Below are 15,874 nucleotides of genomic sequence, written 5' to 3'. Positions count from 1 at the left end.
AAGAGGAATGTCATGCTGTCTGTAACAACAACTATGTATCATTTGCAAAGTTGAATAGGCACAGCAGCTATCTACTATGTAAAAATAATGTAGATCTGGGATAGAGATTATGCCCTCTGCATACAGATCCAAAGGCCAAAAAAAAAGCATGTGAATAGGTAGCCATAACTCCAAGTTAAGTACATTTGTTGGACTTAGTTAATGGTATTCTATCAGCTTACACTTAGGTCCTAATGAAGGTTCCTTAGGATCCACTGGTGGAAGGAAAATAAGACCCTGGTTTGTGGAGAGCTTACTTCAATATATTTTTGTGAGCTGAAAATAACTACTACCAAAAAACAGCAATACCAAGTATGGAGGTGCCTGGAGGACAGGGGTAAGAAGAAGTCGTCCCAGTGGCAGAGCTTTGGAGGCATGACTAGCCACTGTGTGTATGCAAAGATAAAATACTTAAGGTAAAACTATCTGAACTCATAGACAGTAGCTGATAACTTGTTGGTTTGGATCTGAAAGAAGAACTGGAAGAATGGCATATGGAGGCCTAGACAAAAAGACATGTGGATGTACTAGTAGTAGTACGACAAAAGTGTGAGCAATGTTGATTTTCAAGTTAATGCATAACCTGGATCATCTACTGAATACCCAGGGGACAGAAATACCACAGAGAGTTCAGTCAGCCTCTATCCCCAGTCATTGAGCAATGGGCTCCAAATTGAGTAGGCATAGGGCTATGGATGGGCCCAACAACATATCTCCTCCTTACCAACACCACTGCCATTACTGAAAGTCCAAATTGTGAGCTGCAGTATCCAACCCAGTATCTCAATATAAGCTTTAAAGAAATCCACCAGAAATTGTAAAGTTCATTACATTAGAGCTATTCAAACTTTTAAGGGATAGTAATTCATTGTGAATATGACCAACTTACATTTGTGTAAGGGTTTGCATTTCCCACCACAGTGCCTTCTGATAGCACCACTATCCAAGGGCTAAGAATATCTGCTTTACTAAGATGGGATCCTACATAACATTATCCCTGTCTTGTGCAAGGAATATGCTTTTTCTTTTTTCTTTTCTTTTCTTTTCTTTTCTTTTCTTTTCTTTTCTTTTCTTTTCTTTTCTTTTTTTCTTTTCTTTTCTTTCTTTTCTTTTCTTTTCTTTTCTTTTCTTTTCTTTTCTTTCTTCTTTTCTTTTCTTTTCCTTTTTTCTTTTCTTTTCTTTTCTTTTTTCTTTTCTTTTCTTTTCTTTTCTTTCTTTCTTTTTTCTTTTCTTTTTTCTTTTTTTCTTTTCTTTTCTTTTCTTTTCTTTTTTTCTTTCTTTCTTTTCAGATTTTATTTATTTATTCATGAGAGACACACAGAGAGAGAGAGAGAGAGAGAGAGAGGCAGAGACACAGGCAGAGGGAGAAGCAGGCTCCATGCAGGGAGCTTGATGGGCTGGATCCCGGGTCTCCAGGATCAGGCTCTGGGCTAAAGGTGGTACTAAACCGCTGAGCCACCTGGGCTGCCCAAGGAATATGCTTTTCAATGAGAAGTGTAATAGCATGATCATAGGGCCTGTTGGTTATACCTTGTGATGAATCACTAAAGCCTTTATAGAAACCTTTATAGAACATTGGAAAGATCTTTTAAGGGCAATACTGAACTATCCATGAGATTAGGATACTGTCCTTCAAGGTACAACACATGCCAGGATTTAGTTGCCATAATGTGATTCTATGTCTCTGAAAAAAAAGGAATAAAATTGTCTAGAAGTCCAGGGTTGGATGTAAGAGTGTCTCCCCTCATCTTCAAGCCATGGGAGTTAATAGAAAAATATGTATTTCCTGTCCTTACAAGTTAAAATTCAGTATATCTAGAGATCCAGGAAAACAGCAGGGGACAAATTAAGACTTCCATAATAGATGTATTGCAGCCCACATGGTCATTTTTAGATACTCATTACAGTGAGCAAGTAGGCAAGAAATGGAATAAATACTTAATCACAGGAGAAGGTAGGATATTAGATACTTAATGTGGATAGAGAGTGGCATTGTGGGTGACACTGTTTATGAACAATAAGAGCAGGTTCCGTTTGAAATCTTGCCCTGTGTATGTGAATCTGAAATCCCAGGGAATCCATGGAACACCTTTTCAGGCTCCCAAGTATAATTTAAGTGCGAATAAACAACCAACAGACAAGTGAATGGTAATCTGGGGTAGGGGCCGTCAACAATGCAGGTTACTCAGAAAAGCACCATAGACTATCATTACAGTGATTGTCCTTTTGTACTGTTCCTTTCTGGAATCATGATTAGTAACAACTTGAAAGAATCAGTATAGAGAATCCAGCGTGAAGGATGAGTGTATATAAGGCTGCAGCAGAGGCTGGTGTTGCTTTTCTATGCCTTGCCATCCCCCTTCATCAATCTGATGCACACTGCTCTCAGCCTGCAATTCTTACCAGCAACCAGCACCTTTGCCTTTGTGGGAGGGGCTCTCTTCTTCTCTCAGATCTCTTTCCCTGCAATCTTAACAGAAGTGCCTGGGAATTTACATTGCCTCAGGGTTATTCCTGCCTAATGTCTGATTAGCATAGGAGTGCTGATCTGGACTTTACTCAACTATGTGATGTACTGTGTTATGAGCTGAGCAGAACTTAATATCACAAACTTACTTGCACTTCTTCCCTTTCCAGGCCCACTCTCCCACCATATACTGGTCTTTCCTGGAAATTCTATTTCCTCTCTAATAAACCATTTCCCTAAAATTTCTAATCGTACAGTTTCTTTCTGGGGAATTCAGTCTATGAAAAACACCAAGAATGATCTATTAAAGTCACCTTTTGAATATAATGTCCCCCATATTTATTATGAGATCAACCACAAGTTAGAGTAAAATGAACTTGAAGACAATAAAAAGGATAAATTAATAGCATCCCACAATACATAAATAGTGTTGCGCGCGCTGTGGCAACACGATCAAGGTCCTGAGGATAAGGGGATGAGGAAAATAAAAGAAAAATAAAGAGATGGGGACAGGAGGGACACAGTGGATGATGTCCAAGCAGTGCCAGCTTTATTCAAGGGTTTACAACATTTTATAGCATGAGCAAAACAAAGCTAAGAGGGTGTTTATTTTTAGCAGGTTTGTGAAACCCTCCAAAGTTCCCCTTTCTCAGCATGCAAGACAGACTCACGGGTGCCAGAAGACCTTGGTAAATAGATAAGCTTGTTGCTCCAGATGTGCATACTTCAAAGGAATATTAGGTATGGTAAACAGACCAGCAAGGACAGACAGACCCTTATTTACATTTATGACCAGGCCAGAATAAGTTGTATCTATTGTGTTATGTGGGCGATCACGTACAAGCGAGCCCTGAGAACCATTGCTCAAGCCCTTTCTCAAGTGTCAACCAACTATTCACCCTTTAGGCTCCCAAGCCTTTTGAGTGAATGAGGGACGCAAGTCCGGGCCTGGTATGGTTCGGTTACTCCAGCTAGTTCCTGGTTGCCCACAAAATAGGCTTTCATTAATGATTATTCACCTGTTTATCTTTCCCCATGCCTCCCTCCAACAATGCTTGTATAAATTGTGATGATTTCTAAAAATTCCTGACCATATTAGTGAATGGGAAAAAGAAAATTTCTCTTGACAGTTTCCTTTGACCTGACTATAACATTCATAGATAGAAAATACCCACTTTATAAAACTGTAAATGAAGCTAGTTGAATGTAAAATTGAGGTAAGTCCTCTTTGACATATTTTCCACAAATCTTTGAAATATGTTCATGCAAAGACTAAATGTCTAGCTTTCTTCTATTAAAAATTTTACTATAAATCTTTAATATGTACACAGAGGTAAGTGGAAAATTTCAAACTATGACCCTCAAGAAATTAAACCTTACTGATATGAGGATAATTGAAACACCTCTAAGGTACCTTTCTTCCTCTTATATTTTACCTTGTCAACTTTATTGAGGAATACTTCACATATAATAAACTACATCTATTCAAAATGTGTGATTTGGTGAGTCTTGAGAGTTGCAGAAACCTGTGAAATAGGTAACAAAGTCAAGATACAGAACATTTCAATCACCCCAAGAGTTTTCTCATGTTGGTTTCAGTCTCATCTCTCTCTGGCCCAAGCATGTGTAACCATTGATCTGCTTTCTGTTACTATAATTAACATTTTTATGTAAATGGAATCATAATATACACAATTATTTTGTGACTGGCTTCTTTGACATGACTTCGAGATTCATCTGTGTTGTTTGGTGTAACACTAGTCATGCTTACGTATCATCTAGAGTCCATGTGAATGCATCATCCAGCTTTTCCCATAGGGGGATGCCTTTCCCAACCTGAAAATTAGAGGGGCCATGAGAGGTAAAGAGGCATTTATTTGGGAGCAAAGAATTGCAATTTAGGAAACATGAATTCTAGCAGAAACCCAAATAGTGTACTGCTTGTGGGATAAAAGCAAAGTGTTTTTATGAGGAAAAGGAAGGGGGATAATTACATGAGTTGAAAGAAAGTTTTTTTATGAGGGTGAACAGGCTAAGCTGCTCTGAATCATACTGATTGACCACTGACTCCATCTTCAGAATGTCTACAGCCATCAGTCTCATGATTGAGATGTCTTTTCTGCTGACTTCTCAAGCAGTGGCATAAAACAATTGCCGTTTTGCCCAGGCCAAAGGTTTTGGACCAATTCAGACAAAGGCAAGTAAGGCAGTTTCTCTGTAGTGGCTGCTCCAGTCATGTCAGTTTTTCACACCTGGCACAACTACAGTAGGATATAAAAATACACCATAATGTATTTAAGTAGACTATATACCTTATTCAGTTTTCATCATTTCTTTACAGGCATTCATGTTAGTGCATGTGCATAGTTCTGTGCAGTTTCACCCACTGTATGGATTTGTGTAACCAGCAACAAAGTTGAGATGTAGAATTATTCTATCACCATACAAAAATCCTTCATATTCTCACCCCATCCCCATCCCCCACCATCCATTTTTCTTGGAAACCACTGTTTAGTTCTCTTTCTCTATAATTTTGTTATTTCAGTAATGTTACATAAATGGAATCCTGGAGCATATAATCTTTTAAGATTGACTCTTTTTCACGGAAGCTGATGCTTTGAGATCCACCCTGGTGCTTTAATCTATCAACAGTTCATTCCTTTTTACTATTGACCAGTGCCCTGTCCTATGCATACTATGTCCTATGTTGACCTCTTGATGAACATTTATATTATTTACAAATTTAGCCATCATGATTAAAGGTATTATGAATATCCATGTATAGGTATTTGAGTTGAATATATTTTCATTTTTCTTTGTTAGATATCTTTAGTGGGATCTCTTGCTAACTTTATATGAAACTACTAAACTTTTTCAATATCCATGTATAGGTATTTGAGTCGAATATATTTTCATTTTTCTTTGTTAAATATCTTCCAGTGGGATCTCTTGGTAACTTTATACAAAACTACTAAACTTTTCCAAAGTGAAAGTATGGCTTTACTTTTTAACCATTAGTGGTTTGTTGATCTCATTACTGAGTCATTTTGAATTGCAATACTTTCTCCCTTTATATGGTTTACTTTTTCTCTTTGTTACTGGTAACATTAAAAGCATTTTTTTTTTCATTTTCAAAAATCTCAAGTTGTGTATTTTTCTTCACATTTTGATTTTACTGTGTCTTATATGAGAAACATATGTATCAGAGAGACATTTCTGATGTTTTCTTCTAGGATATTTTAGTTTCAAATTTCATGATTAGGATAATGAGTAAATTAGAAAAAAATATGGTGTAAGCTAAGTGTCAGTAGTTCCTTTTATACCATAGTACTCTGTTTTGAAAGTCTTTCTTCTTCACATGTTGAATTATGTGGTAACTTTGTAAAAAAAAAAATGAACATGTATGTGTGGCTCTGTTGCTAGACTTCCATCAATTTCATTTTTAATTTTTTATGCTTTGTGTAATCTTGAAGTTAGGTAGAGTAATTTTAGTTTCTCAAATTTGCTTTGGTGTTATATTTTCATAAAAGCTGTAACATCAGCATGTCAGTTTAAATCAGAATGCTTCTTGGATTTGTATGGAATTTGCCTGAATATATTGGTCATTTTGTAAAATTGAAATCTTACAAAATTCCAAACTATGGATATTGTGTCTCTTCAATTATTTAAGTCTTTATTGTATTTCAGCCTTCTATAGTTTGCAATGTGTGCATTAAAAAAATAGAAATATTTCATTTTTTTTTCTTTTTTTTTTTTTTTTTTTTTAAATTAAGGGCATATTCCCTACAGATGCTTAGAGGTTTACAGTGTTTTTTTTTTTTTTTTAACAGTTTATTTTTTATTTATTTATGATAGTCACAGAGAGAGAGAGAGAGAGAGAGGCAGAGACACAGGCAGAGGGAGAAGCAGGCTCCATGCACCGGGAGCCCGACGTGGGATTCGATCCCGGGTCTCCAGGATCGTGCCCTGGGCCAAAGGCAGGCGCCAAACCGCTGCGCCACCCAGGGATCCCAAATATTTCATTTTTTGACACCACTGTGGATCAAATTGTTCTTTTATTTCATTTACCTAATTTTTTTATTTTACATAAGATTACAACTGAGCTTTGTATGTGAACCTTGTAACCTGACGTTGTAAACTTTATTAGTTCTGTTGTTTTATAGAATCCTGTAAATTTCATGCAAAAGAAGTCATATCAGCTACAACTGAGAGTTTTAACTTTTCAATTTTTGTAGCCCCTTCCTTCCTTTCTTCCTTTTTTCCTTCCACCTTATCTGAAAGGCTAATAATGGTGATATAATGGTGTGTAGAAATGAACAGACATTCTTGTTTATACATTGTCTTGATAGGAGATCATTGCACTTATTTTGTTATAATTTTTTGTGTATGGCCTTTATTAGATAAAGGAAATTCCATTCCATTAGTTTTATGAGAGTCTTTTGTCATGAATGTGTGGAATTTTATCAAATCCTTTTCTGAGCCTTTAAAAATGATAATGTGATTTTTCTCTTTTTCTGTTAATAGACTGTTACATAATGCGATATTTGCCTATTAAATCAACCTTGCATTCCTGAGATAAACCTCACTTATTCAATGTTCATATATTGCTTTATTCTAATAGTTAAATTTTGTTAAAGGTTATCCATCTATAGTCTTGAGGGATATTCGTTTGAAATTTGGTCTTGTTTTGCTTTTCTTAACATGGCTTGTTTCTGGTAACAGCGTAATGGTGATTTTATAAAATGATCTAAAATGTATTAATTTTATGCAGTTTGAAATATTTTCTAAATATTCTAAGTAAATTACTCCTTGGAGATGGTTGTTGTTGTTGTTGTTTTGACCCATACATTATTCCAAAGTATGAAGGATAATTTCCAAACATTCGAAATTTTGCCAGTTTCCTTATTATTAATTAACTACCTCTGTATAACATCAAATCTTTTACATTTTCTAAGTATTTTGTTGTTGTTTTTTGTTGTTCTTTTTGGTCTGGCATGTTTATGTTGGTTAATGTACCGTGTGCACCTTATAAAACTATTCTGTCTCTGTTGTTTATTGTGTTTTATATCTGTCAATCAAACCAAGACAGTTGATAGTGTTGTTTAAATACTCTATTTTATTTTTCTAATTGTTTTGACTATTCATGCTTTTACCTGATAAGGGAGGAGTGTTAAAATGTCCACTATGTGCACTTATTTATTTCTCCCATTGGTTCTTTCAATTTTTTTTTGAGTGATCATGTTCTCTAATTAGGTATATACCTATTTATGATACTTAAATCTTGGTGAAAGAAATGATTTTTTTAAGGTATTATTTATTTTAGAGACAGAGCAGGGTGGGAGTGGGCAGAGGGGGAGAGAGAATTTTGAAGCAGACTCTCTGCCAAGCACAGAGCCTAATGTGAGGCTCAGTCCCAGGACTCCAAGATCATGACCTGAGCTAAAACCAAGAGTCAGGTGTTTAACCAACTGAGCCACCTAGTCACCTCGAAAAGTGATTCTTTTATTATGAAATTGTTCTTTCTTTTTAGTACTCTTTGTCACCAAGTTTATTTCATTTGATGTTACTATAGCCATTTAAGCATTTCTATGCTTATGGTTTACATTTTATGTACATGTTTTCCATTCTATCATTTTTAGTTTATTTCTATCTTAATATTTAAAATGAATTCTATAATACATAATTGGGTATTATGTTTTTATCTATTTAAATGTTATTTATTTTTATTAACTTACTAAAGGAAATCTGATCATAAAAATATCTTACAACCCTTTTGACAATATCTTTTTTTATTGAGGTATAGTTTACACACAACTTTTATTAGTTTCAGGTGAACAGCATAGTGATTCAACATGTCTGTCTTTTAACTGCAGGATTTAGTTAATTATCATGTAATTTAATTATTGATGTGATTTAATTTATATTAATCATTTAGTATTTGTTTACTATTATTTTTTCATATTATGATATTTTAAATTATGTAACTATTTTAATTTAGCTTATATATTAGCATATTTAACTATACAGATTTAATAATTTAATAATTACTCTAGGGAGTGCAATATTCTACTTACGTGTTCAGTTTATCCAGAAACTAAACATAAAATATAGAAACCCTGATATTATATGAGTCCTTCACCCTGCTATCCTCTATGCTGTATTTGATATATGTATTATATCGACATCTATTATATACCCCATAATAACATTTCATAATTTTTGTTTTGAACAGTCATATATATTTTAATAAGAAATATATAACATTTTATTCACATATTTACCATTTCCAAAATTTTTTCTCAGTCTTGAAGATTTAGTTTCCTTTTAGTTTCATTTAACTTCAGGTTGAAAAACTTTTAGCATTTCTTATGTTACTAGTATGGTACAAGATGTTACTTTACTTTTCTTTTATCTGAATATACCTGTCATTGATGTTATCTTGAAGTATATTTTTGCCAGATCTAGAAAAAATCAGAGCTCTTTTTTCTTCTTTAAGTGTCTCAAAAATATTGCACCAAAGACTTTTGGCCTTCATTGTTTCTGAACAGAAGTATAAGTGATATTCATCATTTTATCATTTTTCTCTGGCTTCTGTCAAGATTTTTCTTTATCTTTGGTTTCTAGATGTTACCTTTGATTTATCTAGATGATATCTTCTTCAAATTTATCCTATTGAGGTTTGCTGAGCTCTTGGATATATAAAGCAATGTCTTTCTAAACTTTGGGGAAGTCTCTGTTGATTGTTTTATCATTTATATTTTTTGTCTCATTTTCTCTCTTATGTTCAAAGTGATATTGTCCCAAAGCCTATGAAGCTATATTTATATATTTCATCAATCTTATTTTTCTTACTCAAGTTGGATACTTTATCTTTCTTTACTTTCTGTGACTTTTTTCTTTCATCTTCCTTCTATTTTATTTCAGACATGTTTTCAATTCTAAAATTTCCTTATATTTCTTTGCTGACATTTTTAAATTTAAATTCACTAAAATCACATATTACTTTATCACACTGAGTATGATTATAATAGCTACTTTAAATGTTTTTCTTATCTGTATCATTTTAGGATTGGTATCTGTTGATTGTCTTGAAACTGAAGAATGGATTATGGTTCCTGGGGCTTTATATTTTGAGTCTTGCATTATTGTGTCACTGATATAATAAATGATATATTGTGGAGATTTGGAATTGTCTTAATTGCTCCAAATAGTATTGATTAAAAAAAATCATTATTGGTGGAAATTAACTTGTTTTAATTCAAATTACAGACTCTCATGCCTGAACTGAAGAGCAGTTTAGAATTCACTTAAGTTATTTCAGTTATTTTTGCATGATATTTAGTCTTCCTCACACATGGTATATTGATACATTTATTAGGTCTGTTGTAATTTCTCTAAGTAATATTTTCAGATTACAAATCCTGCACAACATTTATCAGATTTATCCCTAAGTAATTTATATTTTGATACTATTATAAATGACATATTAAAAATTAGCAATTTCCAATTGTTTGGAAATTGAATTTTTGAATAGTGATCCTGTACTCTGCATACAAGCTGAACTCACTTAATGGTTCTTGTAGTTTATTTATGACATTCATCAGATTATTAACATAAATAGTCATGCTATTTATCAATAAAGAGCTTGACTTATTTCTTTATAATTTTTATAATTTTTATTTGCTTATTACACTGAAAACTTCAATGATAAATAAAATGGTGACAATAGGTATCCTTACTCTGCTTTTAATATTAGAGGCAAAAATTAGAGCTTTTCAAAATTAGGTATGATCTTTATACTAGGATTTTTGTAGATGCTCTGTATTGAGGATGTTTCCTTTTAGTTCAAGTTTCCTGAGGTTTTTTTTTTTTTTTTAATAATCTCTACACACAATGTGGAGCTTAACTTACAAACCCAAGATCAAGAGTCACATACTCTACTGACTGAGCCAGCCAGATGCCCCTTGCTCAGAATTTTGTTAGGTATAACTGTTAAACTTTGTCAAATGCTTTTTATGCATCTACTAAGATGCAGACCTTCTGTGAATATTAATTTGGTGAATTACATAGATGATTTTTTTTACTGTTAACCTAACTTTTCTGGGACAAAATATGTTTGACTATGATATTTTATCACTTTTATATATTAGCTTTGGTTTACTATTTTTTTAAAAAAATTCTGCATCTTTCTTCATGAGAGGTATTCATATGAAATTTTGTTACTATCTTATTTTGGTATCATGAAATAGTGGCCTTTGTAGAATGAGGTGAGAATTCTTCATTTAATTTCAATTTCATTACAGAGGTGGCAAACAATTCATATTATTTCATCATTAAATATTTCATAGGATTAAATAGTGAAGATATTCACTATTCAATCCCAGGATCCCAAGATCATGACTTGAGCCAAAGGCAGACAATCTACTGAACCACCCAGGCACCCCTAGATTTTCTTATTTACTCTTGCAGTTTCTGTAAATTCTGACCACACTATTTTTTTTCTTTTTTTTTTTTCTGACATGTATCATCTAACAATTTATTTGATATTCTTAGCTACATTTTGGTTTCATTGGTTTTCACCGATGAAATGTTCTTTGATTTCTACCCTGATCTTTATTTTCTTTCTTCCTCCTATTTTTGGTTTCAAATGAATTTATCTTTCTGTTACTGAATTTTATTTTAATATTGTTGTGATTATAGAACATACTTTGTATGACATAAATCTTTTAATGAAATTGCAATCTGTAGTATAACTCAGACTACAGTGTAACCATCAGAAGATTTTCTGTGCTTTTAAAACCTATTTATATTCATTTCCTTGGGTAAAGTTTTCTGTAATGCCTATTAGTTTAAATTGTTTTTTAGAGTTGTTCAGATCTTCTATATATTTCTGATTTTCTGTCTAATTGTATCAGTTACTGACATTGAAAATAATGGAAGAAATTTAGTTTCTAATCAGAATAACAGGTTAGCTAAATTCTGTCACTTTGTTCTTTGTTTATATAAAAGGTTGTCATATATATACATATTAAATATTTGCATGAAAAGGAGATAGAATAATTGACTTAGAATATTAAGCCAGAAATTAGCTGTGCCACTTCTAGCTATTCAGGCTTGAGAAGTTTGTTTACCTTTTATTTATTAATTGGCAGTTTAAAAAGTATTTTTCCAAAGAGTTTAGAAGAATAGAAAGAGACAAGTATCTCACATATAGGGTACACTGAATACATTTTAGTTAATTTTGGACCATTTTTTTTTACAATATAATATAAAGTTATATTATTTAATCATATTCTACACAATAATAATGTCTTTTAAATCTCATATAGAATCTTTATTTTATCCTTATAATTCAAGTGATAAAATTTAAGTACAATAAGATTAAATGACTTGCCTAAGGTTAGGTAGTTACTAAGATAAGAAATGATTAATAGAACTCAAGTTTCCTACTGCAAAGTATATTTTAGTTGACACCTTTCTAGGTATAAATATACTCCTTAGTTAAGAAAGATAAAATTAATATATTTATGTGTTTTCAGAATTAACAAAATATAGGGGCACCTGGTGGTTTAGTCACTTAGGTGTCTAACTCTTGGTTTCAGTTCAGGTCATGATCTCAGGGCTTGTGAGATGGAGCCCCACATGGGGCTTTGCACTCAGTAGAGTCTGCTTGGGAATCTTTCTCCTTCCCCTCACCCCTTTGCTCATACCCACTTTCTTCTCTAAAATAAATAAATAGATAATAAATAAATAAATAAATAATTAAATAAATAAATAAAATTCAGTCTTTAAAAAAAAAAGTTGACAATATATAGATTTAGAGATGAAGATGGTCTCATACTAGGGTTTGTTAAGTCTCTGTGAGCCAAAACAGTCATACCAATTGTTAAATTACTTAAATTCATCCCCAGACAATTTATAAAATATATACAGCTTCAGCTCCCACATTACTCTTATCTCATTGATCTATTCCCTCCCTGTAGACCCCCCAGGAGATCCTTGTTAACATTTGCTATCACAAAATACTTCCAGGAGTCTCTTTCAACGTGCAGATAACAATGGGTAGTATCATTTGTCTGTTTCTGCCACTAGATATCACTAAATATTTTTAATATCACTCAATTTACAAATGGGTGTAGGAACAGGTGGATACCTTTTTTGTGATATCATGCTGGAAATTCCTACAAAATTAGCTGATTCAGATGGAGGTTTTCCTGGCCATTATTGAGCAGTTAACATGTGCCAAGCAGTTTACTAGGTGTTTTAATATACATTCGTGGGGAAAATTTTGACTAATAGTTTTCCAGTGCCAGAGGGGAAATTTTTTAAATAGTAGTTCACTTCTCCTGTAAAGATGTCAATTATACTCTGTACCTGCTGATGTAGAAAGTCAACTCAGGAAATACGTGTGCATATTGTGCTAGTCATTTACAATTGCAATATAAAAACCAGAATTACTGTGTCTATCTATAACTATAAATAGCATTATCTTCTCCAGCCGTCAATGCCCTGTGCCTTTACACAATATATTGATAGTAGAGGAAAAATAATTGCTTTAACTTGTTTTATAGCTATCTAAGGAAAATATTTATATAGGTATTGTAGATATAAGGGAAGCTAAGGAAGTTTTTCTCTCTACTTCTTTTTGAAGGCGCTTACACACATGATCACAAATATAGCTATATTTAATGGGTGGGATGAGGTGGGGGAGGCAGGATATCGTCAGTGTAATAAGGAGTAAAATAAATACTGTTCCAGCTGAGGTTGCTACTGCACATGGACTATCACAGATTTTAAGCAAATCTAGATGTAGGAAATCACTTTAGCTAATTGGAAGTTGTATGGCTATCCTCAGGGAAGATATCTTTTTCTCATCTTCAAATATACAATCATGTGTGAATTGAAGAGATATGTGATATTTTTGGATAAAAAATATATAGACAGAAACTAGGATCTGGAGGGTGAACCCATAGAAAAAGAAGGACTTAAACATTTGAAAGTCAGTTGAGAGAAAAATACACAAACTCTCCTCTTTCTCTCCCTCACCCTCTCTCTCCTTTTCTCAGCATTCCCCTCTCTCCCCTTCTTTCCCCTTCCCTCCTCCTCCCTCCTTCCTTCTCTCCCCTCCCTCCCTCACTTCTTTACTCCCCCCTCCTTCCCTCCTTCACTCCTTCTCTCTCCCTCCTTCTCCTTCCTTCCATCTTCCCCTTTAGGTCCCACTTCCTCTCTCCCTCCTTCTCTTCCACTCTCTCTCCCCACTTCCCCTTCCCTACCTCCCTTCCTTCCTCTGTCTTTATTCCTCCCTGTCCCTGCCTATTCCCTCCCTCCCTGGTCTTCCACAGGCTCTCTCCCCTTCCTTCTTTCTCCATTTAAATACATACCTTTATTTCTGTCAATTATGAAGAATCAATATCAGGCATCCCTGCTAAGTTTTTAAGTGAAATAAAAAAAAAATCTTTAAACCTAGAAATAAGGAAATATCATAATTATAAATAACTTAAATTCTCAGTACTTTCAAAAAAGAATGGTATGAATTTTGAGGGTATATTAGTTATTCATACCTCAGAGGAGTGCTTGTAGACAGAACTGTATCTTGGGTAGCACATGAAGGTATAATGTATGAATGCATACGCTTTGGAAAATTCAAGTTTGTACTTTATCTTTAAGAGCATTTTTAGCTGCTTCTTTTCCCAAATACTGCATTCTATTTAGCCCTGATTTCTCTACATTTTATTATTAATTAGTAATTCATATTTTACTTTATTTTCTCCAGTATTAAGTTGAATATATTTTCCAAATAAAAGTAATTATGTTCCTCTTCCTGGATGTCCTTTATTTTTATTTTACTAATGAAAACTCTGTATCAAATACCTTAGCTTTGAGATGTTGTGAGATTTATTTTTTAAATGTGCTAATAGGTTATAATCTTTAAATGTAAAAGTTTTCAGCCACCCAGGAAGCAATGGATATTTTTACATGGAAATTTATATTTTGGACAAATAAATTAAAATCTTAAAGTTGGAGACTTGGTATAAGGAATAGAAGAATGGGGTGATAACAATAGCTGAATATATTTATTTTCTCTCCAAAATGTCCACTGTCATTCTTAAACATAATTTTTGGTAGAGACAAGTTTCATGGGAATAAAAAAGGGTACAGTAATATTTAAAGATACCTGAAGCCTAAAACTCAATGTACATAGAAAACTTTTCTTAACTCAGTTATAGCCTTGCCTGAGATAGCTGGATTCATTTGAGCCATTTCAAGTAGGATTCTGTGCACATCATGATCTTAGAATTGCTCTATTAAAAGTGTATAACAGCTCCATGACTACTGCTGACAGAGGTTGTCTTTCATTACTAGTTTGTGAGAACCTTTTGACAGGATATGAGCTGGGTGGCTGTGACACCTCATTGATCCATTTACAGTCTATCCCTGGTTGATCTGTAACAGCTATGAATTGGTTTCCTTCCCATGCTTTCTAATAATCAGTCTATGGATTTTCTGAGAAAGTTTTGGGTCTGATTAAAATCTAAGTGGTGATTTCGAGAATATTATAAACTACATTGGAAATCTATCAACTTAAAAAAATTAAATAAACAGCTCTTCTTAATTTATTTATGTATTTTGTAAACAAAGTTAATAGAAGTTATTTATATTTTGGAGAAAATTAATACTAGCCTTGAAATACAGGGTATTGCTCTTTATAAGTGATGTGGAATTTTTGAAATGATACCATGTCTCAATTGTATGTTTGCAAAATGGGAATAGCAACATGAGTATTATTCTTAGGATGTGTACTTGAAAGAATTATTAAATTTTTAATAAATATTGGCCAGAATGGGTGTAATAATATGCATGGGTGGGTTGATAGAGGTAGCTAGAAATATACTGTTGTGTCTCTAAACAAAAGCCTCTGTTGTTAAGCCTGAATATAATGCATAGTTATTTGTTAATTGCTTCTTGTAGTCCAAAATTTGCAATCGATGAATTCTGTGTTTACTACATAAATTTGAAAAAAAAGTTTGAATTTGGATATTACATACACGAAATTATGAAACAAAAAATAATGTAATGAATTTTAACCATTATGAATTTTTCAATGCTTTATTATATGATGAATTGCTTTCCAGAAAAAAAAATAATATTGAAGAATTTCAATTGTAATTAATAGAAGCAATTTTTTTATTTAAGGACTAAAACATTCTTGGAAGGAAGACAGAAGTATTGATAGTATTGATAGAAATTGATAGAAGTTTTGTGATGCATACATTCTTATTTATTGTCATTTGGGCAGGAAACCCATTAATATGTGATGTTATCAAATGATAGCATTGAATAGACTTAACTTTCAGAACTGAGATACTT

The 15,874-nt window shown here is 33.0% G+C and overlaps 1 long non-coding RNA gene across 14 annotated transcripts in view; it reads left to right on the top strand.

The window, feature by feature from the left end:
- LOC144287842 (uncharacterized) overlaps nt 1-15,874 on the top strand; it is a 435,194-nt gene that overhangs the window by 238,242 nt on the left and 181,078 nt on the right. The window contains exons 6-7 of one of the 14 annotated variants that reach the window (XR_013355613.1): nt 217-376; nt 3,126-3,247. The exons of 12 other annotated variants lie outside the window; for them this stretch is intronic. This is a non-coding gene — a long non-coding RNA (uncharacterized LOC144287842). The remainder of the gene's footprint in view (nt 1-216; nt 377-3,125; nt 3,248-15,874) is intronic. One more of the 14 variants, XR_013355616.1, reaches the window with a different exon arrangement.

The sequence above is a fragment of the Canis aureus genome, chromosome 17 (genome assembly GCF_053574225.1).
Source record: "Canis aureus isolate CA01 chromosome 17, VMU_Caureus_v.1.0, whole genome shotgun sequence".
Lineage (NCBI taxonomy): Eukaryota > Metazoa > Chordata > Mammalia > Carnivora > Canidae > Canis > Canis aureus.
Note: the sequence above shows the minus strand (reverse complement) of the source record. Positions and strands in the feature narration are given on the sequence as shown.